This window comes from Lissotriton helveticus, chromosome 9, assembly GCF_964261635.1.
Source record: "Lissotriton helveticus chromosome 9, aLisHel1.1, whole genome shotgun sequence".
Classification (NCBI taxonomy): domain Eukaryota; kingdom Metazoa; phylum Chordata; class Amphibia; order Caudata; family Salamandridae; genus Lissotriton; species Lissotriton helveticus.
The window spans coordinates 1,077,598,349-1,077,612,919 of NC_136070.1; the positions used below are offsets into that span (position 1 = coordinate 1,077,598,349).

General features: G+C 48.8%; 1 protein-coding gene across 2 annotated transcripts in view; it reads left to right on the forward strand.

The window, feature by feature from the left end:
* DNAH1 (dynein axonemal heavy chain 1) overlaps positions 1-14,571 on the forward strand; it is a 1,443,760-nt gene that overhangs the window by 660,957 nt on the left and 768,232 nt on the right. The gene's annotated exons all lie outside the window — the stretch shown is intronic.

The window sequence follows — 14,571 nt, forward strand, 5'->3', positions numbered from 1 at the left end:
CGAAGAAAAAACACAAGAGGAAGAAGCATAGTTCAAGGCATCATTCTGGGTCATCGGACTCGAAGAGGAAGTCTTCTTCTCGAAGACATCAAAGGGACTTTGTGTCTTCTTCTCCTGTTTGTGAGCCTGAAGGTGGTGCCTTGCCTGTACGATCTCGAGAGAATTCTCCGGATCTGGAGTGTCCGTCTTCGGAGCATGAAGAAGACGTGGAGATTCCTCGGGCATCGACTCTGGTGGATAACCCAGAGGGTCAAGAGGAGCCAAATCTGGAGCAGCCTCCTTCAGAGCAGCCATTGGGTTCATTCCCTCCCTTTCCTGGTCAGGACCCCTCGCACTTCCTTAATGCCATGTTTGGCATCTATGCAGGGCCGTTTCTAGGTGTTTTGCAGCCCTAGGCGAGAATTGAAAAATGCCGCCCCCTCCCTTTTACAACCATCACTCCCTCCCCCTGTCAATCAGGCCTCTGTAGTTTCTCACTCTCTATATACTTTCATTCTTTCTATTCCCAAAAAATCATTTGGCACTCTTTGAGAACTTTAACTGCCAGTTTAGCACAGAGACAGCTATTCTCGCTGTAACCGACTCTATTAGACGGACACTAGATGATGGTGATTCAATGGTTCTGATCCTCCTCGATCTCTCCGCAGCATTCAATACCATCTCTCATGGAATGCTTGCGGAGAGATTACATGCCTGTGGCATACGAGGAATGGCCTTAAAATGGCTTACGGATTTTCTGACAGATCGATGGCAAACCATTATGCTTGGGCCTTACCTGTCAAAAAAATATCTGTTAGACAAAGAGGTATCCCAGGGCTCATGCCTGAGCCCGACGCTCTTTTATATTTATATGATCCCATTGGCCTCTATTGTTGAACCATTTGGGTTTGAAATTATCTCATATGCTGACGACACTCAGCTTTTATTCCCAATTGGTTCAAATCCTGAAGAAGAGAAATGGCGTTTCTCTGAGGGCATTATGGCCATCTCTAAATGAATGACCGAAAATCGACTACAACTGAATCCTGAGAAAACGGAGCTGATGCTTATGGGCAAAGCGGCATCTGTTTGGACAGAGGAGTGGTGGCCGGTCCAGTTGGGACGACCCCCTGTTCCAGCTTCATCAGTATAAAACTTGGGCCTAGAATTAGATCTAGCTCTTACGATGAAGGACCATATTTCAGCCACAGTGAGCTCCTGTTATTACAGCCTGCATCTTCTGCGCAGAATAATACCTTTTCTGCCAGAGAGTCATCGCAGAACCATGGTCCAGGCGCTGGTAATCAGCCGTCTGGACTACGGCAATGCCTTACTAGCTGAAGTGGGTGAGACACTATTGGCCAGGTTACAAGTTATTCAGAACACGGCTGCCAGGATGACACTAAATTGTCCGCCCGGCTCCCCATCACTTCCCTTATTGAAGCAACTACACTGGCTCCCAATAAAAAAACGTAACTTCTTCAAGATCTGTTGCCTGACGTTTAAAGCTCTGGAAGGCAGGGGTCCCAAGTACCTTCGAAGGTTGCTTGTTCAACAGATCTCGGACCGTAACCTTAGGTCCAACTCCCTAGCTCTATTGAAGATTCCACGTATTCGCCTTGTTCGTACCAGTGGCAGAGCATTTTCCTATGTTGCCCCAAAATACTGGAATCAGCTTCCTTTACCCCTGCGGAAATGTACTTCCTATCTGATTTTCAGGAAACACCTGAAAGCATTCTTGTTTTAACCCCATTTTTTCTTCATAGTTCCCCCTCCTGTCCTCAGTGTATTATGCTAGGCGAAGCGCCGAGATGCCCCCGCGTGATTCGAGCGCTATATAAAAAACCCCTAACATAACATAATATAACCTAACAGTTACAGTGGCAACTCTGCTCGTTTTGCTGCAGAATAGACTGGCCTTGGTGACTTGCCCATCCATATACCAGGCTGTCATCTCATCATCTTCCATCTCATCAAAGGGTGAGCTCAGGAGCCTCTCTGACCTCACTCGATCCTGTGACATGATGTAAGAGGGTACAGAGAAAATTCTAAAAGTGAAAAACTTAACTCTGCGCAGTGAAGACAGACAGATGTCAGCTTTCAGTTACCTGCCTCAGAGCCTGAGCCTGGAAGTAACTGCATGCTGCCTGAGGGTCCATGCAACAGCAGCTGAGGAGCAGTAGTGGATTGATGCTGGCAGCTGAAACCAGGAAAGTTGGAGAAAAATACTATGTGTGAGAGAGACAGTGAGTGCATGTGTGTGCGTTTGTGTGTGGGTGTGATTGTGTGTATGTGTGAGAGAAAGGGGAGAGAGAGAGAATGTGTGTCTATGTGAACATGTGAGCGAGCACTTGTGTTTGTGAGTAGAAATGACACATTTCTGGCAATGGCAATGGCATATGTAAAGTAATTCTTGGCCCTATTTATTGCCGGCACATTTTGAATAAATAGGGTCCACGTCTGGGAAGCATCAGGCTGCACTGGCTTGGCACACCAATGGCTATGGAGCCAATCTGTGTCATATTTGATCCCATATCATTAAAAAATGTCCCAGTGGAGAATCTCCCTGAGCCCTTATAGCAGAAGTCTATGAATATGATTGAAACCTGCACTGCTACCATTGATGCTGTTCCTAATCGCTGTGCCTTTCGTACATAGTTGTGCCTTTTCATGTGGTGCTGTGGCTGGTATTGAGGCAGTAACTGGACATTGGGGCTATAATTGGACTGCATAGCATGGTCATCTGGATATATATATATGCCCATGGGTATATGATAGCCACATCCTTGTTATAATTGCAGATCTGTTGGAATATGTATAATAACTCAAACAGACCTGTACTTCCTTTAGCATTTTTGGTATTTTATTGACCAGGGATTTAATTTTGCTCTTCAGACCATAAATTGCTGCTTATTGCACAACTGCTGCTGAGCCAACATATGCCAGGTCTAATTCGCTGGTTTGGACAGACCACCTGGCAGTGCCAATAGAATTGACCCTTTCTCATGTAGACACTCCGAAGAAGGGACAGACTCAGGGAGAGGGCAAAAGGAATTATAAAAACACCGCTAATGACGCCCTGGCCCCTCTCATTAGCTCCGTCTCCCTGCCATTAGATACAGAGCAGGCAGCACAAAAACTTGTCAACTCTATTGCTGGAGCAGTAGATGCCCTAGCACCAGCAACCCGCCGATATTCAGCAAGGCGTAGACCCTCCGCCCCCTGGTTCACTGAAACACTTAGGTTGATGAGACAGGGATGTAGGAGGCAGGAGAGAAAGTAGAGAAAAACATGGGATACCATGGACAGAGAGACTTATAAACGATCGCTAGCGGAATATAAGACCATGGTCATCAAAACAAAACAAGAATTCTTCTCTGATATTACAACCTCTCTAACCTCATCAAAGGAGTTGTTTAAGGTAGTAGATTCCCTTTGCTCACTACAAATCCCAGACCCAGTGATAGGATCGCAGGAGCTCTGTGATAAGATCTCAACTTTTTTCTATGCTAAAATAGACAAGATCTCCATTAATTTAGAAACACAGCAAAAATCACTTGAGCTCAACACGATCCAGGCCCTTACAAATCTAGAAGCCTGGTCTAAAGATCCCACTAAGACTCTCTCCAATTTCCCACCGATCACATTGGACAACCTTAACTCTCTGCTGAACAGGACCAAATCCACCTCACCTTTGGACCCCTGTCCCCTCAAAGTGCTAAAGGATTGTAGGGATACACTACTCCCTCCTCTACTGGAGATAATGAATGGTGCCCTATCACAGGGGGTTTTTCCCTCAGTTTGGAAGAAAGCGATTGTCAAACCACTTCTTAAAAAGCCTTCCCTTGACCCTACAATCCTGAAGAACTTCAGGCCCATCTCCTTACTTCCTGCCCCCGCTAAGATGCTTGAGGCCCATCTGAATTCCCATTTGTCTGCCTTCCTGGACTCTTCTGGGTTTTTAGATCAGACCCAGCATGGGTTCAGGAAATTCCATAGCACAGAGTCCGCACTTACTATTGTAACAGACAACATCAGAATGAAAGTGGACCAGGGACAGACAACGCTGCTAGTCTTACTTGATCTGACGCAGCATTCGACACCCTATCTCCCTCAATCTTAACATCTCGGCTGCGGGAGATGGGAGTAGAGGGGCCAGCGTTAAGCCTTCTGTCCTCATTTTTAGATCATAGAGAACAGAGGGTCAAATTGGGAGAATACTTCTCCCCTGCTAAATCCCTACAATGTGGGGTTCCACAGGGGTCGGCCTTAAGTCTGACCCTATTTAACATTTACGTGGCCCCCCTAGCGAGATTAGTAAAAGCGCAGGGAATGGAATTAGTGTCGTATGCAGACGACACTCAGATCATGGTGTCGTTGGCCCATTCAGTTAGCACCTCAGCGTCCAGCTTCAGGAGTTGTATGCAGTCAGTCGCCGACTGGATGGTACTCAACTCCTTGAGGCTGAACGGTGATAAGACCGAGGTGCTGATCTTTGGAAAGGACCAGGATGTATGGTCAAATGAATGGTGGCCGCCATCTTTGGGAACTTGCCCTGTCCCCTCACACTCAGCTAGAAACCTTGGGGTCATCTTTGATACCTCGCTGGCAATGACCCATCAGGTTAATAGAACGGTGGCCACCTGCTGGGGAGTTTTTAAAACTCTTCGAAGAATAGTGCATTTCCTCTCCCCGGAAGCTAGGAAACAGACAGTGGTTGCGTTGGTCGGTTCTAGACTAGACTATTGCAACTCACTGTACGCAGAGATCAATAAGGGATTGATCCAGCGTCTCCAAATAGTACAAAATGCGGCAGCAAGATTTGTACTAGACATTCCCTGCTCTTCCTCTGCAACTCTAGCCAGAAAGAGTCTTCACTGGCTTCCTGTAGAGCATCGTATCTCTTTCAAAATCATCTGTCTAGTATATAGGGCTCTGAAAGCAGGAACTTCTGATGGGTTGGGATCACTTCTCTCTGGATATGTTCCCAGCAGAAGTCTACGCTCATCACAACAGCATCTCCTGGTAATTCCTCGGACTAAGAAGACCAGATGGGGAGGAAGAGCTTTCTCTACAGTCGCCCCTCGTCTCTGGAATGCACTCCCCCTGGAGCTTAAATCTTTATCCTCACTGCCCCTCTTTAAAAAGGCCCTTAAAACATGGTGCTTCAAGAAAGCCTACCAGTAACTAGCTCTCTAGACTTGCAAATATTTTGGTTAGGCTCCTTGATGCCCATTGGGCTGAGTTCTGCGCGTTATAAATTTGTTTTCATTCATTCATTCATTCATTCATTCATTCATTCATATTTTATGCAGAGGTTAGTTGGGAGGTGGTCGAGGCGCTGGGTGTTTATGAAAGAAGGCCACGGCATCTGACGTTGTCTGATACGGCACCTTTAGTTCCCTCCTAGGAACACTGTTATGTTTTTTCAGATTCCCTCCACTGGAGCTGACCGCCCCCAAATAGCAGCCTTTATTCGGAGTGTCAGAGCTGTCATGAGCCTAACCATAATTTTCGAGGCGCCATAGATAAACAGCAACACAAATGGATTGTTGCTCTTCCTTAACTTTAGAAACATCGTTAGGGTGACAAGACGGGCTGCGTTTAACTTTCTCCTCCACTGCATCCCTAAGCTGTTGCAAGAAAGTGACAGGCACATGGCTGTAACTAATGCTTTCTGTATGAAATGACCAATCTAACTGCGCTGTTTAATAAAAAGATGAAGAAAAAAAAATAGAAAGTGACAGGTGATCTCAAACTCCTGTTTTTTGCTGCTCTCCCCCTTTTGCCGCCCTATGCGGCCGCCTAGTCTTGCCTAATGGCAGAAACGGCAGGGCAATGTACCCCTCTGGAGCACCTGCGGGTCCCATGGGTCCATTGTCGTTTAACTTGGGTGTCCCTCATGCTTATGCTCCGGCGCCTTTTCTGCCGTTTATGCCAACGCCATATCCACCTTGGCTCGGTACGGCGCCGCCGAGGTCTTTGACTCCGCACGCGGCTTCGCCGGCTCCGGAGCGACCTCGGGATTTGGATCGGAGATCGACGCCGGTTCCGGCTTCCCATCCTCCAGCTGTTCCGGTTCCTCGTTCGACGCCGGCTCCGACTCCGTCAAAGTCATTACCGGATCCAACGACTTCGATTCGTCTGGAGTGGTCGAGGCGTAGAGCCCAGCGTCTCCTGGAGGAGAAGGAATATGAGGACCCTGAGGTGGAGGAAGGGGGAACTTCAGGAGGAGGATTTATTTGTGGATCTCCATAGTGCTAGTAGCCTAGAACTTTCTCCAGAATGGGGGTTGCCTGCAGTTTCTGATGCACCCTCTAGGGATGTGGCGCTATACAATGTGGTTATTAAAAAGGCTGTTGAGCTGCTAAATTTGACTTTGCCTACAGTGGAGTTCAAATCTAATATCCTCACGGAGGTTTTACATTCTCCTTCTTCAGTTGTTGAGCTGACTCTGCCATTCACTGAGGCTCTGACTGAACCAATTTTGGAAGTCTGGAATAAGCCTTTGTCTGCTCCTGCGGTGTCCAGGTCAGTGGCGAGACGATATAGGGTGGCACCAGGTGACCCTGAGTTCTTCACTTCCCATCCTTCGCCGGAAAGTCTGGTGGTGCAAGCCGCTTGTTCGAACAGGTCAGCAGGCTCTTTTCCCCAGGTACCTGGAGATAAAGATTCAAAGAAATTGGATCAAACTGCTAAAAAGGTTTTCTCCTCAGGTAGCATGGCACTGAAGTCTACGAATGCTACTTGCCTACTGGGCAGATATGTATATGCCTTAATGGATTCGGTTAAGCATTTGTCATCTAAGCTTCCGGAGGAAGATAAGAAGAACTTCAATGAGGTTGTCTCTGACACTCAGGCAGCAGCCTGCCAGGTTATTCAGAGTGGCATGGACACGGCGGACTCTGTGGCTAGGATAATGGGTTCTTCAGTGGCCACCAGAAGAGCCGCTTGGCTAAAATCTTCTGAGTTTTCAGCAGACGTGCAGGCTGCTCTTATAGATTTGCCTTTTGACGGCACTGGCCTCTTTGGAAAGAAAGCGAATGCGGCATTGGAGAGGTTAAAAGATAGCCGGGCGATGGCTAGGTCTGTGGGCCTGCAAACTCGAGGCTCTTCCACCAGGAAGTACAGGGGCTTTGGGAGGTCCACTTTTCATCCCTGTAAACAAAGCCAACAACAGCAGCAACAACAGAACCCTTTGTACAAGTCATACAGAGGGAGACAAAGGGGTCGTGCCCGTGGACGTCAAGCTTCCTCCTCCTCTACTTCCTCCACTAATACCCACCCCCCCACCTACAACAGCAAAGCAGCCCTAGATCCACCATTCCGGATCATGTGGGTCCGGTAGGGGGTCGGCTTACTCATTTTCTACGGGATTGGGAATCGGTTACATCAGATCTTTGGGTTCTCAATCTCGTAGAAAATGGGTATGCTCTGGCTTTTCAGGAGTTCCCTCCCAATTACCCTCCTTGCCAAGGTTATTGTTCGGAGGACCACCTGTTTCTCCTGCAGGAAGAAGTCCTGGCACTGTTCAGAAAGGGTGCGATAGAGGTGGTTCCGGAGCAGGAGAGGTCAGGGGTGCTACTCCCGGTATTTCCTGATCCCCAAAAAGGATGGCAGACTTCATCCAATCCTGGATCTCAGGATCTTGAACTTGTATCTGAAACAGGAAAAGTTCAAGATGCTCACTCTTGCGCAGGTTCTTCAAGCGCTGTTGGAAGAAGACTGGATGGTGTCGATCGACTTGCAGGATGCTTATTTCCACATCCCCATCCTGAAGTCGCACAGAAAGTATCTCCGTTTTACGGTGGGGTCGCAACACTACCAGTTTGCGGTCCTTCCGTTTGGTCTTACTACTGCGCCTCGAGTTTTTACCAAGGTGACGGCAGTGGTGGCAGCACATCTCAGGAGGTCGGGGATACCTGTCTTCCCGTATCTGGACGACTGGCTGATCAAAGCGGAGTCGCCGGAGAAGGTGCTCCATCATCTGCAAGAGACAACTCAGTTGTTGCACAGGTTGGGTTTTTTCGATAAATGTACCCAAGTCTCATCTGGTGCCCTCCCAGCGCAACCTGTTCATAGGTGCGGTACTGGACACTACTGTGTCTCGTGCATTCCCTCCTCCTCAAAGGATTCGCGACATACAGGAATTGATTCCTTTATTCTACAATGGAGCGGTTGTTCCAGTCCTGAGGGTCCTTCGTCTGCTCGGTCTGATGGCTTCCTGCATTCTGTTGGTCAACCATGCACGCTGGCACATGAGGGCACTCCAGTGGTGCCTCCGCAGGCAGTGGTATCAGCACAATGGAGATCTCAGGGAGTCAGTGAGGATCTCCAGAGAAACTGCAGCGGATCTGTCCTGGTGGAGCGTGGAAGGCAATCTGTCACAAGGAAAGCCTTTTCAACTACCTCCATCGGTGGCCACAGTGATAACGGATGCATCTTCTCTAGGTGCTCATCTGGGGGATCTGGAGATCAAGGGTCTTTGGTCTCCAGAGGAAAGGTTGCTTCACATCAACCTTCTAGAGTTGCGGGCGATACGTCTGGCGCTCAAGGCCTTCCTCCCTTCCCTTCACGGTCAGTCGGTTCAAGTCCTGACGGACAACACAACCGCGATGTGGTATGTCAACAAGCAGGGAGGAGTAGTGTTGCAGTGATTCTGCAGAGAGGCTCTGCGTCTCTGGTCCTGGGTTCAGGACCACCAGATTTGTCTGATGGCAAATTATCTGACCGGAGTTCTGAACGTACGTGCAGACATTCTCAGTCGGCAGTTCTCAGCCGACCACAAGTGGAGGCTCCATCCAGAGGTTGTTCACGACATCTTTCGTATGTGGGGGACTCCTCAGGTGGACCTGTTCGCCACTCGCGAGAGTGCTCACTGCCTGTCATTCTGCAGCCTCCAGTATCCGATGCAAGGAGCTTTGGGGGACGCGTTTCAGTTGAGTTGGGGAAGTCAACTCCTTTACGTGTTTCCTCCCATACCCTTGATTCCTCGGGTTCTGAGGAAGATTCGCCAGGACCGGGCCCAAGTCATATTGGTCGCCCCGGATTGGCCAAGAAGGGTGTGGTACACGGATCTTCTCCACCTCTCCTCTCACCTGCCGCTCCGTCTCCCTTTCAGGGCAGATCTCCTCTCTCAGATGGAGGGGCAGGTTCTACACCCCCACCTCCAGACTTCATGCCTGGAGATTGAACAGGGCAACCTGAATTCCTTTTCTCTCCCACACGATGTGGTGGATGTCATTCTTTCGGCCAGGCGTGACTCCACCAAGTCCATCTATTCGTATAGGTGGTCTAAATTTATTGTTTGGTGTGGGGAGAAGTCTATTGACCCTTTGAGGGCTCGCTTGTCCGATATTTTACAGTTTGCTCTTTCTTTGGCGCAGCAAGGATTTGCTGTTGCCACAGTCAAAGGTTACCTTTCGGCGTTGTCGGCATTTCTCTGTTTGCCGGATCAGCCGTCCCTTTTTAAATCTCCAGTGGTTTTGAGGTTTCTGAGGGGCCTCACTAATAAGTTCCCTCCTTCTCCATTTATCGTGCCTTAATGGGACTTAAATCTTGTCTTAACATTCTTGATAGGTTCTCCCTTCGAACCCTTAAACAAGTGTCCCATGAGGCTTTTGTCTTTTAAGGCGATCTTCCTAGTTGCGATCACCTCGGCAAGGAGGGTAAGTGAGCTTCAAACTCTTAGTCCCAAGCCCCCATTCCTGACCATTCATGCTGATCGAATGGTTCTTAGGACCAGGGCTGCTTTTCTGCCTAAGGTGGTATCTTCCTTCCATCTAGGTCTAGGTACCCTTCCTTCCTTTTATCCTCCCCCTCACCCTTCTAAGGAGGAAGAGAGACAGCACCGTCTGGACCCTAAGAGGGCGGTGTCCTTTTATCTTGATAGAACAAGAGACTTTCGAATGGATGACCAGCTGTTTGTTGGTTTTGCTGGCTGCCTGAAGGGTAGAGCGGTGCACAAGCGCACACTTTCCAGGTTGATAATTAGGTGCATCAAGATCTGCTACTCTCTGGCAGATAAGGACCCTCCTGAGGGTATAAGAGCTCACTCTACCAGGGCAAAGTCTGCTACTTCTGCATTGTCTAGAGGTGTACCTGTTGAGGACATTTGCAGAGCCGCGACTTGGGCCTCCCTCCACACTTTCGCGAAGCATTACTGCTTGGATACCGAGGTGAGGAGGGATGGCCACTTTGCGCGCTCTGTCCTCCAAGATTTCCTGGTATAGCAGAGTGGACACCCTCCTCCGGAAGTGGGGACTGCTGTGGGACTCTATTCACAAGGTGAGGACTCCACTGGCACATGTATCTATCAGAGGAACAAGTTACTTACCTTCGGTAACGCTTTTTCTGGTAGATACAGTATCTGCCTGTGGATTCCTCACTGACCCACCCGCCTCCCCGTTGTCCACTCTGCTTTACCTGTTTATGTACATTTTTGTATATTTATGTATACGTTTGAAATAGGTTTTCTTACCTTGGCTGCACACTATGGGTGTGTAATTTTGAAATGTATGTACTGTGTACAATGTATTCGGATATATCTACTGTCCTTGGTCCGTCCGGGTGCCTCGAAGGCACGGAAAAAAGGGCGGAACTGACGTCATCACACCGACGTGGGCCTAATATGGAGTCGGTGACGTCAGATGGAGTCGCGCGCGATGCCGTGCTCCTATGACCTCGTCCACGCCGGCGTGCTACAAACAATTTTTCGAACGTTGCTGACGCAAGGGGGATATTCACAAGGTGAGGAATCCACAGGCAGATACTTTATCTACCAGAAAAAGCGTTACCGAAGGTAAGTAACTTGTTCGTTTGGATCAAAAACATTGTGTCTCAGCTCAAGACACAGCAGATAAAAATCAGCCAGCATGTTGCTTTGTTCTCGTCCTCTTTGTCTACCACCGCAGTTTTACTTTCCCTAAGAGTTTTTTTCTCCAAATTTAATTTGATACCTATGATAGAAAACTAGACAACATTCTAATGTTCTTAATTTAACTTTACTTGGCATGCATGTGTTAAAATGAATATTGATGCGTTTATCGATAAAAAGGAACTATCATCCTTATTAATTGAATGTAGTCTGGCAGGCCCTGCGACCTAGGCCCGGATTTACTGATTGAAGGGTCACACATGGGAGGGTGCATAGCTTGCAGGCAAACCCTTGGGCAGGACACTCTTGATCAATCCCACAGATAGGCACAGCGACATTACAATTGTCGGGGAAGATTGCCCGAATAAAGCATACATAGCCGGAGGGGATACTTGCGCTTCTAAAAACACCATAAAGTCAGATGCCACATGAGTTCAGAACACATAGCTAATCAGGACCTAGCACACATAGTGATTACTCGCTCCCCATGGCAGACATCTGGATACATTCACCACTGTTCACAATGTGTCCATGCAAGGTCGAGACCCAACTGTAGTAACCATTTGACCATTCATTTAAGACTCTATGGATGTCAGGGCCCGCTTCGCAGGATCCGGATGATGAATATATGGGCCCACCTCCAGACGTTCCCAACACCCTGAATGTAAAACACAGGGTGTTCGAACCATCAGGCGAGGGAAAATAAAGAAAAAGGACCAGGAAAGGGGAAGGGTCAGCAGGGACAAAGGACCTGAAACGATAGAACAAAGAGCATGCATAAGCAAATGGCAACAGGAAAGTCTACTCTAATGAATTCTCACTAAACCCCAAATACCTTAAAGAAGCTGTAATACGTCTTCCAGCATTCCCCTAAGTATGTCTCAGTCATGCTCTCCTGTAAACAAACACAATGATTATAACCATGAATCAAGACACCTGTAAAACCTAAACCCTGTGATATCTTACTCACACACCATTCACTGTAGGAGAAGACTGCTTTTAAATCCTTGCTGCGTGTTCCCTTGCATTCCCAATCCCAGGAAAGGATAACCAATGGCAAAGTTAAGAAGGACAAGCCTTGAGGCACTCTACCATGTACTCTAAGGCCAAAAGAAAGTACTCCATCCAATGGAAGAATTGTCAAAAGGAAAACAAAGGAACAAAAGAAACGATGATAAACGGTAGCCCGTAGTTGTGTCCACCACCTGGCTCCGTTCTTGCTATAAGACGTGAATAACTTCAAAACGGTAGCATGTGGTTGCGCCCACCACGATGCTCTGCTTCACCAAATGCAGAAGGCGTTCAAAGAATACCGGAAGCGGGTAGTTTCGACCACCAGAGCCGCTCCGGAAAACGATATGCGCAAACAGCACACGGAAGCGTGTAGAACACCCCCACTACGCTCCCCTGCCACAACCAATAACAGTTCCAACAAAATAACTCCAGAACTGCACCCGGCAATGTGTAGCGAAATACTACTACGCTCCGGTGCTCCGAAACCGAAACAGCGAACTATGGATACCAGAACCGGCACGCAAAGATTTGATGCGTTACCTCCGGTTCACTTTCAGCAAACAATAAAGAAATGAAATAGGCGCGGGAGCACGCAACCAGCGCCTCGCGTTAAAAGTACCTGGCCAAGATGTTAACAGGCTCTGGAACTTGCAGCGCATCCGCTGAATCCGCAACCTCCCAGATGAAGCAACCAGGCGTAGAGAACATCCCAACAAGAAACAGGAACCAGAATTACACGCACCTTCCCACAGTCCCTAGCAAGTGATATACTTCCTGAAGCAAAGGCTCATGGGAGTTGTAGTTAATCTATTAGGCAGGCGCGGGTAAGGTGAATCCTGACAAAGGAAGCAACCAACATTCCTCACAATATATGGTATGCCGAACCTTTTATTGCTTGTATAATTTTGTATATAGGAAGAGCACAGACCCGATGTAAATTGAGACAATACTCAGCTCTAGGGTTTGTAGCTGTTCTCACGGCCGAAGTGTTTAATTAAACAAACTGTTTCTGTTTTGCCAAATGCCTCTTGTCTCTTGTTTTTAAGGAATTCTGATTTGAGCAACACATGGACCCCCCTGTATTGACCCACCACCTATGTAGTTAGGCCGAACAACTTCAAGAACAACCAGCCTCATCACTGATCATGCTCAAAATGTGTTAATAGTATTACATGCCTGAGTATATGTTGTGGATGTGACATCTCCTGCAAACAAGTCACTGGAAGGCAACACAAATGGCAAAGTTTAGGGTCTGGGCGCATGCGGGTACTGACAGACCATGTGACCCTGTGAGAAATGAGAGAAGGCCACAACTGTGGGCAAGGACACAATATTACTGATTACAGCAGTGACATTAGGAGATGAATACGGACTAGGGGTCGCTTGGAGAGTGGCTTGTTCTGATAGATGCATCTGCCAGTGGATTCCTCACCTTGTGAATACCCCCCTGCGTCAGCAGCATTTGGAAATTCTTTTTGTAGCCTCGCGCCGACGACGTCACAGAGGCACGGCATCGCGCGCAACTCCGCTGACGTCACCGACACCATAATAGGCCCACGCCGGCGTGATGACATCAGTTCCCTTTTTTCCGCGTCGTCGACGCCAACGGTTTTCTAGGGATCGACAGTAGCTTTGTAGTAACTTTGTTACTCTGTAGTTATTTTCTCTGTTTCATTGTCTTCTGTCAAAATGTCTTCGAAGAAGACTGGATTTAAGGCTTGCGGGGAGTGTGGCAAGACTATGTCCATTACTGACCCGCATGAGTGCTGCGTCTGGCGTCTAAGCTCCGACCATGACGTCGAGGATTGCCCATCTTGCAAGAAGATGACTCCGAAGGCCCTTCGGGAGAGGGAGACGAAGCTCCTCGTGGCAAAGCTTAAAAGTAAGAAAGATAAGAAGACTTCAAAGTCACGGTCTCGGTGTTCGAGGTCGAGGTCTCGATCGAGGTCGCGCTCGGAGTCGTCTTCTGCTCATGCTTCCAAGTCCTCGAGGAAGAAGCACAAGAAGAGGAGCCATGAGTCACGTCATCACTCAGGGAAGGACTCGAGTTCAAGGCCGAAGTCGCAAGTGAGGCTACTTCGTAAAGAAGCGGAGGTTTCAGCGTCGGAAGCCCAGGACTCGGATGATGGGGCTTCGCGTGCGAATTCGCCTGAGTCACTGAAGCAGCAAGCGAACCCTTCTCCGGATCCGTCCAATCCTTCTGGTCAGGAGGATGAAGGTGAGGTGGAGGAGGTTGGTGAAGGCGAGGTTCTGGTGCCTGCGGGTTCGTCGACCCCGGTGCCACAGCCTGAGGAGGAGATCGACGTCGAGACGACTCCGCTCCCTCGAGAGCAGCCTGGGTGCCCTTATCCAGCCTTTCCGGCTCCGGGTCAGGATCCATCCCAGTTCCTGAATGCAATGTTTGGGGTTTACTCCAGGGCAATGTACCCCTCTGGTGCACCTGTTGGTCCCCACGGGTCCTTTGGCGTATAACTTGGGTGTTCCCCATGCTTATGCTCCTGCGCCCTTTATGCCGGCTTTTCCACCGCAGTGGCATTTTCCGGCTCAGCCGAGGCCTTCGACTCCGAAGCCTTCAACGTCAAATCCATCGCCGTCGATTCCAACGACGCCGGTGCCCACGACTCCGATGCAGGATCCCGTTCGACCTTGGGTAAAACAGCCTCGCCCGACTTCGGGTTCGACGCCGGCTCCGACCCCAGCGG